Source organism: Sceloporus occidentalis, unplaced genomic scaffold (genome assembly GCF_023333645.1).
Source record: "Sceloporus occidentalis isolate IW3139 unplaced genomic scaffold, rSceOcc1.0.p SCAF_8, whole genome shotgun sequence".
NCBI lineage: Eukaryota > Metazoa > Chordata > Lepidosauria > Squamata > Phrynosomatidae > Sceloporus > Sceloporus occidentalis.
In genome coordinates this window covers 28,455,044-28,472,381 of record NW_028316988.1, presented here as the reverse complement: position 1 = coordinate 28,472,381, position 17,338 = coordinate 28,455,044, and the positions used below count along the sequence as shown (strand labels likewise).

At 45.1% G+C, this 17,338-nt stretch overlaps 1 long non-coding RNA gene across 2 annotated transcripts in view; it reads left to right on the top strand.

Moving 5' to 3' along the window:
* The window catches only part of LOC149308445 (uncharacterized), an 89,564-nt gene that overhangs the window by 59,718 nt on the left and 12,508 nt on the right, over positions 1–17,338 (top strand). Inside the window, exon 1 of one of the 2 annotated variants that reach the window (XR_016282222.1) lies at positions 16,385–16,468. The exons of the other annotated variant lie outside the window; for it this stretch is intronic. This is a non-coding gene — a long non-coding RNA (uncharacterized LOC149308445). Of the gene's footprint in view, positions 1–16,384; positions 16,469–17,338 lie in introns of those variants that run through there. 2 annotated transcript variants of the gene reach the window in all.

Sequence of the window (17,338 nt, the reverse complement as noted above, 5' to 3'; positions counted from 1 at the left end):
GTTAGAGCAGGTTCAGAGAAGGGCAACTATGGAGAACACAACTTAGCAGGAAAGGGGATTGGACATTTTCAGTCTGCTGAACTGAAGATGAAGAGGTGGCATGTCCTCCTGTCCTTCTGTTTCCCTGTCAGTCTGAACCGAGTCTGAACCTAGGTCCCGGAAATGAGTCATGACACCCTCTCCCTCTGCTTCAGCATCTGTGTCTGAATTTGGGTCCTGGGAATGAGGCATGGCACAGTGGAGAGATTGGTAGGGCTGCCAGTAGGATGGCTCCATCCAGCTGGTATCCTTATATATTTACAGTATGTGCTTTCCATTAGGCCTTGCAATTGCCCATTTTCACCCTTCATGGCATTCAGGAGGATATTATCTAGTCAGCCCACCGTATTCTTTATCCATGTATCCAATCATTCATGACTTTAAAATATTATTTTAAAAATGGGGAACGGGTTAATATGAAATGGTTCAATTTTCTGGTTAGTGCCCATTGGGAATCTTGGAACTGTCAGTGTATTTTCTTGGCCAAAGACACTGATTTGGAATCTCCCCAAAGTCTGCTGTCTTAAAATAGTGAGACACAGACATTAAGGACAGCATGAGCTTTCGCAGACTTAAGTCTACTACCTCGGATGCATTTGGTGCCCAAATGCATCTGAGGAAGAAGAATGAAGTCTACAAAAGCTCCTGCTGCCAACTTCTTTGTTTCCATGAGTCTCAAAGGTGCTACAGGATCTCTCTACATACTGATTCCACAGACTAATATGGCTATGTCTTTGAATTAAGGACATGTTACAATTGACCTGCCATATCCCTGGATTCTTTATCCATTGATTCAATCATCCACAGCTTTAAAATATTCCCCCAAAAAGATATAAATTCTAAAAAACAAACCTTGATTTTGCCATTTTATGTACGGGACACCATCTTACTATGCCATTGTATTCAATGGGACTTAAGTATCCATGGATTTTGGTATCCACAGGGTTTCTGGAACCAAACTCCAGTGGATACCAAGGACCCGTTCATCCACTTTTCTATCAAAGGTGGCATTTGCACCCAACATCCCGTGCTGGTATCTCATACTGCTTTCTTCATTTTTCCCTTACCAGATTCCTCAATCTGCCTTATGGTACAGCGGTCCCTGATTTTTCGCTGGGTCCCTTTTCCCCCAACGAATTCCTGCCCTGCTCTTTTGGCATCTCCTTCTCCCATCAGGTACATTCCAGATGGCTTCCTCTTCCACCCCTCGTTCCCAAAAAACCTTTTTCTCGGCACAGCTGATTAAATTCCTCTTGTTGTAATTAAGGCAGACACAATTAGCTGTCAGGGAGGGCGCTCATCTGTTTTATGTTGCCATCGCCTCAACAGGGCCGGGTTGTTCAGAGAGCGATTGTCACTTTCCAAAAAGAATTTCATTACTTACTCGGGGCTCCATGTCAGGCGGTGAAATATGAAAAAAGGGAAAGAACGAGTCGGGGCAGGAGGGAGGGAGACAGACGCAGGGCCTGTAAACCGAGCCAAAGAGAGGATTGCAACCAAAGCAGGGAGGAAAAATTCTCATTGAGTGCCCCTCGCCAGCACTACACAAGTAATGTACTCTGGAAATGAATGCATTCGCTGTGCGTTTTGGAAGAAAACTAATTTGTCTGCTAACTCATAACGGCAGGTTTGCGAATTTAGGAGGGCTTTCCATAACACACAACCCGCCAGTCTGGCTTCCCTGAAGCTACAGGGGGTTAGACCCAGGTGGGAGATTAGAGAAAGAGACTGTGTGGGTGGAGCGCATGAACACACAGCATCATGTTGCTTTTTTAAAAAGAGACTCGAGATTTTGGAAGTCTAACATTCTAGATTTTGGATCACTTTTGAGGAGCTTTCCATGGTCCTGAATTCGCTTGGGAAGATGGTTCAGGACCTTGGGGAGTTCCACTGAACCCAGGACTGAACCATGCAGCAGAATCCATCACTCCAAAGACTTTTTGGAATAATTCAGCGGCACCTGAGCTGAAACATTGGAGGATATGGAGTTCAAGGTGAGGACAATTTTTAATGCCTCGCTATCTGCAATGTGCAAAATTAGGGGACTGGAGGAAAATTTCATCGGGGGCACAAAAATCTTATTTGGGGAACAGGAGAGCCAGTGTGGTGTTTTCAGTGTTGGACTATGACTCTGAAGACCAAGGATCAATTCCCAGATTGTCCATGAAACCCTTGGGCACATGCTCTCAGCCTCAGGGGAAGACAGTGGTAGACCTCCTCTGAACAAATCTTGCCAAGAAAACTCCATGATAGATTTGTCTTCAGGTTGCCATGAATCAGAAACAATGTGAAGGCACACAACGACAATGTCCACGTTCCCGCCATCCACGTCAGCTTCCTCCATCCAAGCTGAAAAGGGGATGGAGAAGAAAGAGAATAAAAACAGGGCAGATCCAAATGGGAAGCTTTCCTCTTTCCTTTGTCATGACTGGCAGAGACTGGCATGAATCCTGGCCAAGCAGATCAGCACAAACAATGGGGGGGTTCTAGACAGAGAAGCTATTACTCCCTCTACCAAAATTCAAAGGGGGGTGGTGGGAGCTATGCATTTCCATTCATTGCTGATGTCAGGGATGAAAAGACAAAAGGGAATCACACTTTGTTCTTTTCAATGGGGATGTCCTGTTCTCTTGCCAGCTTCGAAAGTGGGGAGGGTGGGTTGGAGAGAACAGATGTACTCTGCAGGAACCGCTGGTGAGGCCATTTTAGTTTGGTTTGAGTTGAAGTTCACTTTTTTTGGGGGGGGGGAGGGGTACTTTCCTGCCACAGATAGAAAACTCATGCTTCAGGGCATCCATTTCCACATACCTTCCCACTCTCTTGATCTGGCAGGGAGGTTCCTGGTTACTGTGTGATGATGCATACTTTGTGATTCATACTTCTCTTATATCTTCTCCTTAATTTGCAAGAAACCATATCCTCATTTTTTAGTATCATGATAACATTGCGTCGAATCAACCTATGGGCATTCTGTGTATGTACGTCTGAATATTCATCCATGTGCGTGCATGCCGTAGTGGTTTGAGTGTTGGACAAAGATTTTGGAGACCAAGGTTCAATTCCTGGTTTGACTAGGAAATCTACTGGGGGGACCTTGGGCAAGTCACACTCTCTCAGCCTCAGAGGAAGGCAAAGGCCTCTGAACAAATCTTATCAAGAAATCTCCTTAGGGTTGCCATATGTCAGAAATGACTTGAAAGTCCACAACGACGACAACAAAGCTTTATAATTCTCTGCACCTTTCCTTGATTTGAGTTGTTATTTTATTCTCTTTTGATTCACGTGGGCAAAAACCACTGTATCGTCCCACTTCTCTTTCAAAAACTGTAGCATATTTCCCCATTCTTTTTTCTCATTTTCTTAAGGATTCCCCTTTTCTTAGTGTTGTCGATTTATCTATTTCTATCCCATCAAAAGCCATTCTTCGATTGTTGGGATCGTATTCCCAACCCGGGAGTCATTCCAGGATTTAAAGAAGCTGCTGTCCTCAAACCTGTCTGGAAAACCAATTTCAGCACCATGGAAAGCTCCAACGGAGAGGAGTTATTCCAAGTGAAAGGTGGAATAAAACCTAGCCCTCAAATAGATTCAGTAGCTTGGATAAAGCCTTTAAAAATAACCTTAGAGACTGTATTTAGATGCACTGTGCCTCTCCGACATAAACGCTCAATGGTTTCCGATACACGCTGCTTTAGAAAAAGAAAATAATTGGAATTTTCCTCTGGCAAAATTCTCCATTCTAGTGTTCTGTTCAAGGAAAAATGGTTGCCCTTGCGCAAGTCAAGCCAATGGATTTGCCCTTCTATTGATACATTTTCTTGACGTGAAAAGCCTGCTGTTCTTGGTATCTTTGCTGGAGGTGAAGCAGGAAGGGGTTGGAGAAGAATCCGCCTTGTTTCTCTATTTAAAACGATATACCTCTCTTTGACGATTTCTATAAAAAACTGTTATCGTTTTTCTCGATCCTCCCCTTTCCAAAGCAGGGAGAGGATGAAGGGGGAGGAAATATTTTACTGGATTAGGGAAAACATGGAAGGGTGCCTTTAAAATAATATTAACACAGGCAGAAGCAAACGGTTAACCGTTTTGCAAGTCCAGCACGCCTGTAAATAAATAATGGGAAGGAATTGGGGAGTTATTTGTGAAAACACAGGGAGTTTACGGGCCTGGTTCATGTACTGCCAAATCTGAAAGCTTTTATACGAGTCGTAAACATTATACAAGGCAAGCAATATTACAAGACTGACTTGGTTGCACAAGGTCTAAAACTTAGGCACACCTTTGGGCCTAAGAATGGAAGGAGATCGGTCCCAGGGGATGCATCCAAAGCACACTTGCGCCAGCATTCATTCCAGCGGCATCAATGAAACTAGGACTTGTAGAGCTGAAACCAAAGGATTTTGTTCATACCACCCACCACACATTCCTGTGGGTCCTTCTACGTTCAGCTGCGATCGTCACAGAATCATAGACATCTAGGTAGATCCCAAGGGTCATCCAATCCAACCCCCTTCTGCCATGCAAGAAGACATACTCATGTGACAAATGGCATTCCAACCTCTGTTTAAAAACCCCCAAAGAAGGAAACTCCACCACCCTCCGAAGCAGCGTCTTCCAGTGTCAAACAGCTCTTACCCTCAATCCATTCGTCCTAAAGTTTAGGTGGAATTTCTTTTCCTGTAGCTTGAATCCACTGCAATGTATCCTAGTCTCTGGAGCAGCAGGAAAAAAGCTTGCTCCATCCTCAATATATTCCATCCTTCATATATTTAAGCATGGCTATCACAAAAGCATTCGGCTCGGCGCTTCTAGCTAAGCCTTCCCTCTCGGAAATGGGAACTGACTAATTAAAAAAATGGCTCGAGTTACAAATTCAGCTGGAAATTTGCCAACAAATTTCCCCGCAATCTAAATATTATTTTATTTACTTATTTATTTTCATGAAATGAAAGTGATTGCCTTCCTCTGGAGTTTCAGTGTTTAACCTTCCTCTAGAATTAAGTTCTTCAGTTATGAATGAATTATACGAATTCTTCCAAATTAAGTAATTGAATGAACAATTAACGCAATGAGCCACAGTGCTAAAGAGCCAACCATTTATTATTATTATTATTATTATTATTATTATTATTATTTGACATTACCCATTTATGAAAACCTACTTCGTTCTTATGTTGTAGTTTGCCTTCAAGGCAATTCCAACACAGAGTTTTCTTGGCTGGCTTTCTTCAGAGGAGTTTGGCCTTGCCTTCCTCTGAGGCTGAGAGAGTGGGACTTGTTCAAGGTTTCCACGGCTAGGTCAAGATTCGAACCTTGGTCTCCCAGAGTCTTAAACCAACACTCAAACAACTAGACTACGCTGGCTTTCATTGACAATATTTCTTCAGAGGAGGTTTGCCATTGCCTTCCTCTGAGGCTGAGAGACTGTGACATGCCCTGGGAAAGTTTCCATGGCTGAGCAGAGATTCAAACCCAGTCCTCCCAGAGTCCAACGCTCAAACCATTGCACCTTGCTGGCTCTCAACAACAATCATCAAAGGTAGTTCTTGACCAGTGCCCTGACTTACAGAGATCCTCTCTTTGGGTTTTCTTGGCATGGTTTCTTCAGAGATGGTTTGTCATTGCCATCCTCTGAGGCTGAGACAGTGTGACTTGCCCAAAGTTACACAGTGGGTTTCTGTGGATGAGAAGAGATTCAAACCCTGGTCTCCAGGAAGCCTAGAGTGCATCTAGAAATAAAGTAGTTTGACACCATTTTAACTCCCAATGGCTGCAACCTACGCAATGCTGGGATTTGTAGCTTGATGAAGCACCAGTGCTCTTTGGCAGAGAAAGCTCAAGACATTGTAAGACCACAAATCCCAGGATTCCATAGGATAGAGCTGCACCATTTTGGTCACCCACCTCTGGGCACACTCCAACTTGTCCGCATTGCCCAGAACTGGACACAATCTCTTCCAAGTGAAGCCTGATCAAAGCAGACTACAGTGGAACTATTACTTCCCTCGATCTAGACACTATATTCCTATTGGTGCAGCCTAGGAGCGTATTGGCCTTCTGAGCTGCCGCTTCGCATTGCTGGCTCATGTTGTGTCTGCAGTCTCTTGTTGTGATCCTCGCTTTCTATTCCCCTCTGTATCCATTCAGCTTCGGTAATGTAGTTTTAATAACTCGACGCCAAATGAGACGGAGACGGAAAATGGCCTCGTCCCGAATGGCGCGGAACACACGGAGTCCCATAATCGCACCCCTCGCATCTCTCTCTCCATCATCCTCCGCCTCTCTGCCTCCCAGGCATCTCGTAAACCATAAAGGAACGAGAGAGAGAGAGAAAGAGAAGAGAACGGGGAGAGGAGAAAAAACCCACTAAAAACTCTTTATCTGTCAAGATTCAAGGATCAGCGCCGGGAGCGAGTCAATAATTAATGGGCCGTGTTTACAATACATCACTCCATTTGGGAGAGCCAAGTCTCGCTGGAAGAAATTCCCGGGTTTGATATGAGAGAGAAGGTGGCAAGCCAAATGGCCCACCTTTCCCAGTCCTTGGGCAAAGTACCAGAGCTGTACTGCACACTAGGAAGCGGAGAGGAAAGACAACTGGGCCTTGGAGAAGGGAACTGGGCTCTTTTCGGATACCTATCATAGAATCCAAGGGTTGGAAGAGACCTCAAGGGCCATCGAATCATAGAGTTGGATGATACCCCAAAGGCCACCCAGACCAGAGGAGGGCGGCCAAAATGGTGAAGGGTCTGGAAAGCATGCCTTAGGAGGAGAATATATAGATATCTCTTGGCAACTGTGTGACCGGTTTCGGGTTCCCAAAGCACAGGCCTTGGCCAATCTTTCCCAATTCCCAGGATGGAAGAATCTCAGGTTGAGAGGATTGTCTTGAAAATGACGTACCTCTGCGAGGTTCTTGCCAAAGGGGTTGGGAAGAAGAAGTTAAAAATAACAGCATTTGACACGAATGCAGCTTCTCCCGGGGAAACTCAGAGCAGGAGGGAGGAGGGGGAAAAACCTGTTTGTTGGAAGGAAAAATCAATAGCTTAACAGGGATTGTTAGCGCAGAGACAGGCGAGAGAGTGCAGCCCACAGGCTTTTTGGAGAAAGGACCTGAGTCTGGGCTTAAAGGAGAACTCTGTCACCTTTCTGCCATGCACCGCACACTTCAACATGGACAATGCTGAGAAAGGATGTGCAAATGCCAAGCCACCAATGGAACATTAGTACCTGTTGCTTTCGTGGGCCTTCATTTCCGACTTACGGCGAACCCCAAGGCAACCCTATCATGGTGTTTTCTTGGCAAGATTCTTCAGAAGGGGTTTGCCCTTGCCATCTTCTGAGGCTGAGAGAGTGTGACTTGCCCCCAAGGTCACCCAGCTGCTTTCCATGGCCGAGCCAGGATTTGAACCTTGATCTCCAGTCATAGTGCAACACTCGAACCACTACACCACACTGGTTCTCAGACAGGAAAATGGTGCATCCTCAGAGGAGAGAACATCTGCTGTTCTATTAAGGGATGAGTCCCTATATTGGGAGAAAGGCAGGATATAAGAAAATAAATACTAGTAGTAGTAATAATAATAATAATAATAATAATAATAATAATAATAACCTCCCTGGCCAGGTAGTATCAAATTTGGGGAACATCTAGATGCTCTCACGGTCCCTATATGAAGGTCCATTAATCTGAAGATCTTGGGCCAGCTCACAATAAAATCAGTTTAAAACCATAATAATAATAATAATAATAATAATAATAATAATTTTTAATTTTAATTTATCTATGTCTTCTTCTAGGCCTAGGGAGTGCAAGATCATCCATGAGGTTCCCATGACCGATCCAGGATTCGAACCCTGTTCCCCAAGAATCATAGTCCAGGGCCTGATTCCCACTACCTTTTAAACCAGATCACAAATCAGTTTGAACCGCTTCAAATGACCCTGGTTCCCATTTAAACTGAATTGCTGAAGTGATTCGGAGAGGGGAGGCCATGTGCTAGACCCATTCAACCGCGTCTTTTTGGATAAATCGATTATGCGCAAGTGTGAACCAGATGTGGATCGGAATCGACTTAAATTTGCGCTTCGACGGGCTGGAGTGGGTCCATTTTGAATCGATTCATTCGTGAATGTGAACCACAAGTGGGTTATTTTACAGGGGGGAAAATGCCATTGGGGCAAATGTAGTGGGAACCACGCTCCACTGTTGAATCGATCCATCAATTCGGATCACAAACCGATTTATTTGTAAGTGGGAATGAAGCCCAGCTTTCCAACTCAAGGTGTTACCATGACCAAGCAAGGATTCAAACCCCCGTCTCCAAGACTCTTCGTCCAGCATTCAAACCACGGCACCACACTGACTGAGCGGTATAGAGAATTATTACTATGATGGCTGTTATTGGTATTATTATTGATCGAGACAGCCCCCATGAAAGTGGGCTGAATGACATTGACAGAAGTGTTTGGGCAAATTAGGTTCCAGGAGAAGAGGAAGAAGAAGAAAAATCAGATTTAAGCATCTCAGTTTCAAAAGAGATGTTTCAGATTCCTCCTCCCCACCAGGTCAATGCACCTGACGCTTCATCCATTTATATCCCAAATGGATTTGGGCCGGTGTTTTTGAAGAATCAATTTCAGAGTAAATAGCTTGCCGCTGTGCAGAATGACCATGTCTCAGGGAGCCAAAGGTTTTATATACGACTGGGCCTCTTACGCACATGCTTGCGCATGCCTGTCTAGCCACCCACCTCCTTCGGCGTGGAGGAATCAATGGCCGAGACGCATGGATCTGTCATAAAAAGGGAGAATCATCACACCAATTGATCACAACAGTCAAAAAACTGGAGCTAGGAATGGACAGAATAGTTTGTTTTAATATTGTAATAATTTATGACAGATCGTTTTTCTATGCTTTTAATTGCACACTCGTCCCTTCCACATTCACTGGGGTTAGGGGCACAGGACCCCCACGAATGTGGGAAAACCACAGATATGTTTTTACCTGAGAGACACCTCTCTAGGAATCTCTAGGTCCTCCAGTGCAACTCTGTGGTCAACATTGGCCAGACATTTGGCCATAGAATTGGGCTGGAGAAGCTACAAATGCCTAATGGAGTGTCCTCTCTAGGAATCTCTAGGTCCTCCAGTGAAACTCTGTGGTCAACATCTGCCAAACATTGACCATAGAATTGCACTGAAGGAGCTACGAATGCTTAGCGGAGTGGTCTCTCTGGGAATCTCTAGGTCCTTCAGTGTGACTTTTGGTTAAAGTTGACCATAGAGTTGCGCTGGAGGACCTACATATTCCTATAGAGGACATATTAATCAAATCTGTGAATAATCAAAGCCGCAAATGTGGAGGGACAGGTATACTGTCTTTTTAATATTGTAAGCTGCCCTGAGTTCCAGTTTTGGAGAAAAGGCGGGTTGTAATTTATTATTATTATTATTATTATTATTATTATTATTATTAGGTTGTCAACTGTGTCCTGTAAAGAAAAAAAAAACATAATAGGGTCGCCATAAGCTGGAAATGACTTGAAGGTGCACCTCATGCACAATAGATAACACAATAGGGAGACAAATTAGGAATAAGAAGAGGAAACAACACAATATGAAACAATGTGAAGGTGTCTGTTGTGTGCCTCCAAGTCGTTTCTGACTTATGGCAACCCTAAGGCGAATCAGTCATAGGGTTTTCTTGACAAGATTGATTCCAAGCCAGTTTGCCATGGCCTTCGCCTGAGGCTGAAAGCCTGTGACTTGCCCCAAGGTCTCATGGGTTTCATGGCTGATTGTGAATCAAACCCTGGTCTCCAGAGTCATAGTCCAACACTCAAACCATTATGCCACACTGGTTCACATTAGGATTGCCATAAGTCGGAAACAATTTGAAGGCACACAACAACAACTGACTCCTTTTAGTTCAAGGGTGGGGAAAAGTCTGGCCATGGAGCCGCATGGACTTGTCCACCATCATTTCCAAGATCAGAACCAGCAGAAACGTGGCCAAGTCACATCAGATTGTGGTCAAGATGGCAACAGTTATGAGTGAGGGAGAGTGGATAAGCTAGAAGAGGCTGGAACAGTTTGCTTTTCCTTAAACCCACTGGGAAGAGCAAGATTCTGCCCATCTTTACTTTCTGCTGAGTTAACTGAGTGCAAACCTATTGTGCACTGTTTTGCTGCAATTGGAGAGAGCTGAGGACCAAGGTGGGAGGAAGGAACTGGGACATTTTAACAGCGGTTGAAAATGTGGGAAGACAAAGGATTGACCAAGGCTGTCTTTGCCACAGCAGGACAATTGGAAGGTATGGAAATAGGCGTCAGAAAGAGCCAGGAATTAGATTTGGCTGGAGATTTGGTTACACAGGTGGCAGTGAAGAGAGAGAGAAGGTGACCAAAATGGTTAAAGGTCTGGAAACCACCAAGCCCTATGAGGAGCAGCTTAGGGAGCTGGGTAGGTTTTAGGCTAGGGAAGAGAAGGTTAAGAGGAGACATGATAGCCCTGTTTAAATATCTGCAGGTATGTCACATTGAGGATGGAGCTTGTTTTCTGCTGTTCCAGAGACTGGGACACAGAGCAATGGGTATAAACTCCAGGAAAAGAGATTCCACCTAAACCTTAGGAAGAACTTTCTGACAGTAAGAACTATTCCATAGTGGAATAGTCTGCCTTGGATTGTGGAATCTCCTTTTTTGGGGGAGGTTTTAACCAGAGGCTGGATGGCTATCTATACTCTGGTGGTGTTTTCCATAATGATGTTGGACTGAATGGCCTTTGGGGGTCTCTTCTGTTAGAGTTAGTTTGAGAAGAGACAGTGAAGAGTGGATAGCAGAGGACTGATCCAGACCATCCCTGTCAAATTGGGACAGTTGGCGTTTAGGTGTGCTGTATCAGGTTCCAAAAAATCTGACAACCCTCATTCGCATTTTGGTGTTGTCATGTGCCTTCAAATCGTTTCTGACTTACGGCGACGCTATAATAGGATTTTCTTGGCAACCTTAGCTTATAACAACAGAACTCACCTCATCACCAAGAATGCAGGAATCCTGTCTTTTAAAACAGGGCCCAGTTGCAAAATGCACACACTCTTTTCCTTTTGTTTCCTTTGCAGTGTTTTCGGTTGCATTATTATTATTACAAGGCCTGGATGATTAGTGTCACTCCTTGTGTTTCCGAAAGTACCTGCTGTCCTCCCAGGATCCTCTTTTTCCTCCTCCTCGGGCTTTGTCTTGTTTGCTCATGCGCTCGCTCCCTTTGAACAAAACCTCTCTTTTGCTCATTACCGGGAAAACCGTGTTCGTACAAACAGAAAGCCAATATTGCACTTGGCAAAGCAATTTCTGCCAAAGATGCACAGCAGGGTTTGCTGCAAAATATGTGGATTTTGTTCTCCAGGGTTGCATGGATGCCCCAGATCTAGGCAGTGGCATCATTAGGGTTGGTGCCACCTTAGTGTGGTACTCATGTTTTCGTTCCCAGGTGGGCAGCCACTCCAGGGGAGACAACATGGAGAGACAGCGGCTGCATCTGCACTGCAGAAATAGTCTGGTTCGGCATCACTTTAACTGCCATGGCTCCAGGCCCTGGAATCCTGGGAATTGTAGTTGACGTGGCACCAGAGCTCCCTAACAGAGAAGGCTAAATGTCTCACAAAAGTACAGTTCCCATAACATTGAGCCACGGCAAAGTGGTGCCAAAATGGATTATTTCTGCAATGCAGATGGAACTCGTCAGAGGGATTGGAAAGCATGGCAGAAAGAGAAGTAGCAGCAGCAGGCAGGGAGATGTGTCCACCATAAGCCTTCCCCCCATGACCACCTTGCCACATTCCCTATTTAGGCCAATCGGCCTGGCACTGCCCACAGCCCACCCCAGTGATTGCTGCAGCCACTGGCAGGGATGAGGTGCTTCTGCCACCCAGGAGTCTCATCCTCTGACACCACCATCAATCTTCAATTCCGCGAGCAACCTTGGACAAAAACAAGAACACCCAGGGCAGCAAAGAAGCACTCACAGGCACCGTTGTTAGCAAACTGTTGCTGCCACCCAGATGGGAAAGGAAAGCAATGGTGGCAAGAAGGGGAGGAATCTGTGATGCTGCTTCTGCCAGCAATGGCATCATCTCCCTTTCCTGGCTGGCCAGTATTAGCCCCCCAACAGGGCTACAGTGGGCAAAGGGCCCAACAAGGTGTCACCCTCTTCTAAGGTGTCACCCTCTTCTAAGGTGCCACCTGGTGCGCTCCACACCAACCGCCCTGCTGTAGTGACACCCCAGTTCTAGGGATTGTTGGAAGATCTTTGCATTCTCTTTCCCCTACTTAGATACCCTATTTCCCCGAAAAGAAGACATACCCATAAAATAAGCCATAGCAGGATTTCTAAGCATTTGCGCAACATAAGCCATACCCTGGAAATAAGACATAGTGTTAGGCCCGGCGCGGAACGGAAGCAGAGCGGAAAGATTGGGGACGATGGTCCTAAAGGAAATGGAGTCGCAAGAAATTCAGGATGGAATTCCGTGTGTGGAGAGTTATGACGATGTTCCGGAAGGAGACGACTTAACTATATCTGAATAAATGTAGAGTGTTGTACCATAATAAAAATAAGACATCCCCTGAAAATAAGCCACAGTGTGTCTTCTTGAGGAAAAATAACTATAAGACTGTGTCTTATTTTCGGGGAAATACGGTAGATAGGGCTTTCCTGCATGCAAACTCCTCTCTCTTTCTCTTTCTCTCTCATTCATACTAACCATGCAATTTAGCTCACTCCATCTTAGGGACTAACAGACACTCTCACAATGATTTTCCACTGAACTGTTGTGTTTTCCATCATCCTCCTCTATCAACATTCTTTGGAAAGATGGTGAGATTATTTTTTTCTCTCTACCTGAACAATTTAGTAGCTAGATTAGGACATAGCTCTTATGCATACATAGATTAAAGCCACTAGTAAACCTATGTTTGAACTATAAGCTGCTTGTGTTGTTTTTGAGTCAGTCTCAGCTCTTAGGGAAGCACTGTTAGACAAAGACACATTTCTGCTACTCTGCTGATTTAAAGCTAGATTCTAACAGGCTTGGCATTAATATTTTCGATATTTAAATATTTTTGTTTCCTTAAGAAAGGATGAAGCCCTAGGAAAATTAAATTATCCTACAGGAATGAGCAGAAAACATTTGGGACACAGCAATGAAAACATAGGGCTCATCCAAAGTGGTGATTTGTGCTGACCCCAATGCACTATTTAACATTAGAGTTGGATCCTTGGTATCCGCTGGGGTTTGGTTTCAAGACCTCCCATGGGTCCCCAAATCTGTGGATGCTCAAGTCCCATTAAACACAATGGATAGTAAAATAATGTCCCTTATATCAAATGACAAAATCACGGTTCTGTTATAATTTTTTGGAATATTTTCAAGCTATAGACGCTTGAATCCATGGATAAAGTATCCATGGATACAGATTCTTTCTTTCATTCATTCATTCATTTGTATCTCGCCTTTTTCCCAATCTTATTCCAAAGAAGGCAAATTAAAAACGATACCTAGACATCCATTTTTAGAAAATAAACATATATAAATATAAAGATTATTTTGAAAACAATTGATAAACAATCTGTAGCATTAAATCCTCCCACTGCCGGTGTGGTTGAATATGTCCTATACATGGCTCAGTTATCAAACAAAACGGAGACCGGACTCAGGAAAGCAGATGAGGACGGAGGGCCCTTTCACATTGCACAGTTATAGCACTATGATTCCATCCTATGAAATCCTGGGATTTGCAAATGTATGGGAGAGGTGTTTAAGGATCCTCAACCAGGGAGTTCTGGTGCCTCCGCAAACTACACATCCCAACATTCAACAAGATGCAGATAAAGAGAAACCAGGACATTTTAAAAGCAGCTGCAAAACTGGGACGGCAGAGGATTAATGAGAAGTGTCCTTGCCAAATCAATTGCAGGGTTATGCCAGCCATGCCCAGCATGAACTTTGGCCTTTCGCTATGCAAAGCACGGGCTCGACCGCAGAGATAAAGGTTCAAGTTTGGGTTCCTTCCGTTTGCTTTGCTTTTGTAGGAAACTAGCTTCGCCCTTTCTGGAGGAGACTGAAACTCTCTTCCCACCCCACCCCTCCGAGCTTGAAATTCCTCTTTTGAAACAGGCAGCCTGCTCTGCCCCGACCTGTTTCGTTCTCCAAGCAAAGAGGTGGTTTGCTTTGCCATATTACGGAAGCTGGAGGACTTGGACGGCAAGCCTTTTCGCTCTCTCTTTGCGGCCACACAAGCGCCATGGGGGCTGATCCCCAATAAGACTTCTTGCCTTGTTGTTGTTGTTGTTGTTGTGCACCTACAAGTCACTTCCAACTATGCTGACCCTAAGGCAAACCTATTGTGGGATTTTCTTGGCAACTTTCTTCAGAGGGGGTTTGTCATCGCCATCCTCTGAGGCTGAGAGAGTGTGATTTGCCCAAGATTATATAGTGGGTTTCCACAAGGAGTCGAACCCTGGTCTCCAGACTCCAATACTCAAAGCTTGACTGTAGTGTAAATATCTATGGCATCCTCCTCTAGCGTCACCAAGTATGCCTCTGTTCCAATAATGCCGGCAGCTGGTGCACATCTGAGGCATCTCCAAGATTGTTTTCTTCTCCTCCTCCTCCTCCTCCTCACTTCAGACCTGCCAATAAGCTAAGAAAAACAGGGAGGGTGAGATGAGGACCAGTGACTCATAGAAGAGGAGTGACACAAGTGGGACTTTGCCAGATCAAGAACGTAGTCCAAATTATAAGCCTGTCATAAGCATTGGTGTTGCAAGGGGTGCGAAGGATGTGGACCATACCTGGAGACATCCTAAATGGGGTTGTGTTGTGTGTCTTCAAGTCGTTTCCAACTTAGGAAGACCCTAAGTGAACCTATCCTTGGGTTTTCTTGGCAAGGTTTGTTCAGAGGAGGTTTGCCATGGCTGAGAGGCTGAGAGAGCATGACTTGCCCAAAGTCATCCAGTGGGTTTCATGGCTGAGCGGGGAATCAAACCCTGATCTCCAGAGTCATAGTCCAATGCTCAAACTACTACGCCAGTGATGGCGAACCTATGGCACGTGTGCAGAAGTGGCACTCAGAGCCCTCTCTGTGGGCACATGTGCCGTCGCCCCAACACAGAGTTTGCCAGAGTTTGTTACTAGAAAGCCAGAGGGACATGGCACTTTGCAATAAATAAGTGGGTTTTGGGTTGCAGTTTGGGCACTTGGCCTCTAAAAGGTTCACCATCACTGTACTATGCCATGCTGGCTCTCACTAAAGGGTTAGTGCTCTCTAAGTGTCTACCTTTTGGCAGAAATGGACTGTGGCATTCACTCTGGTTCTCCGGTGAAGAGAAGGAAAGAAGATCAGTGGAAAAGCCACCACTCCTCCCATGTTTCTTGTCCTTAAGTATTTAATAATCTAAGATAGACTGCCCCTATGTCTGGAAGATCCATTTTTTGCAATCGACCTCCATAAGAAGAGTCGCACTGGGTAAGATTATCTAGGCCTAGGGTGGTCAACTGCGAAAGGCTAGGGGGGCATATCAGGATACCTTGGCACCCCAATTGCCCCTGCTCACACAAAAAACATTGCCCCCCAATTGCTCTCAAGAGACATGGGGGCATTTCAGCCACATTTTTGGGGCCTTTCCAGGACATTTTAGGCCCCTTTTAACAACAGAAAGTGAACACTTGTCTCTCCTGCACATACAGTTGGCACAGATGCGGGGCAAAACATGATGGAAATGCACCTGTAGATGGCATTTAGGGGGCAAATAATATTTTGAAACATTTTTGGGGGGAGAAAAGACCCAAAGAGTCTATCTGGGGCATTTTGGAGAGGGCAAATGGGGGAAATGTTTTTAAAATGACGCCTGGGGGGCACATGCACCGGCCCCTGGTCTTGGGTACAGCCAAAGGCAAAGGTAGCATGACTAAAATATGCCAACCTCTTTTAGCATGAATGTTCTTACTGCCATTTAAAAAATGTGCAAACATGGAGAAAGAGACGTCGGTAGTAAAATAGAGGAGGGAGATTGTCGGCCTTTGGGGAAACCAGGAGGGGCAGATTGTGGACCCAGGAGGGCCACTTTGCCCTTACCTGGACCTCGCCAAAAACATTCACACGTCGGCACCAATGGTGCCAACCAGCAGACCCAACACCCTTTGCCATTCTTTACCTTTGAGTCTCTTCTACCCATCGTTCCAGGTGACCGGAGGAATAGATCCATGTGTTTCTTGGCCTGCACAAAAGGTGGAAATCTTCTTCCCGAATGATGGCACCATGCCGAGTGTTTTCCGCAGACTCTCACAGCAAACTTCACCTGCGTTTTGAAAAAAGGAGAAACAGCAGAGCGGCATCGATCAGTCGGAAAGCCATCACCAAGAAACATGTGAGAAGGGAAGGAATGTATTAGGAAGACACAGGAGACTGGGGGGAGAGTTGCTTCTATGTTTTGTTCTCCATCCTTCTTATCATTCTTGCCCTTCTCTGAACCCAACTTCTCTCTTGTCCTTCTTAAAATGATGCACCCAGAAATGAATACAGGGCTCCAGATGAGGCCTGACTAGAGCAGTGCAACAATTACTTCCCTGAGTCTTGGAAACTCTGGTTCTATTAATGCAAGTCAAATATTATTTGCCCTCTCTGCTGCAGCGTCACACTGCTGGCTTGCTTCAATGTACGATCAACAATAATCCCAAGGTCCTTTTCATGTCAGCCAAGCGTGCCCCCAATTCCATACCTGTGCATTGGGGTTTTGTGCGCCGAAATGTAGACGTTTGCATTTGTGTCTGTTGAATCCTATTCATTTCTCAAATGGCCTCTACTGAATTCTCTATTCGTTTTGGCCCAGTTTTCTCATTTCCCAAGGTCAAACTGATAGCAACAACACAACAGCAACGACAAAACCCAGCAAACAATAAAATAACCCTAAGGAGGGAAAAGAGGGGCAAAGAGAAAGGCAGAGTCTGTAGCTATGGAGAATAGCTCCAATATCATTCCTTTGTTTGTATCAGTGCTTCCCCAACTTTGGTGCTCCAGATGATTTGGACTTCCGCTCCCAGAATTCCTGGCTATTGGCCCAGCTTACAGAGGCTTCTGGGAGTTGAAGTCCAAAACACCTAGATGACCAAAGTTTGGGGATCACTGTACAAACTAGATGTCCCTCGCTTCACCCTCCAGCCACTGGATGGCATGTTGTGATGTCAAAGAATGTGGATGAACATCCAAACCAGGAGGAAAGAGAGAAGGGTGAAACACA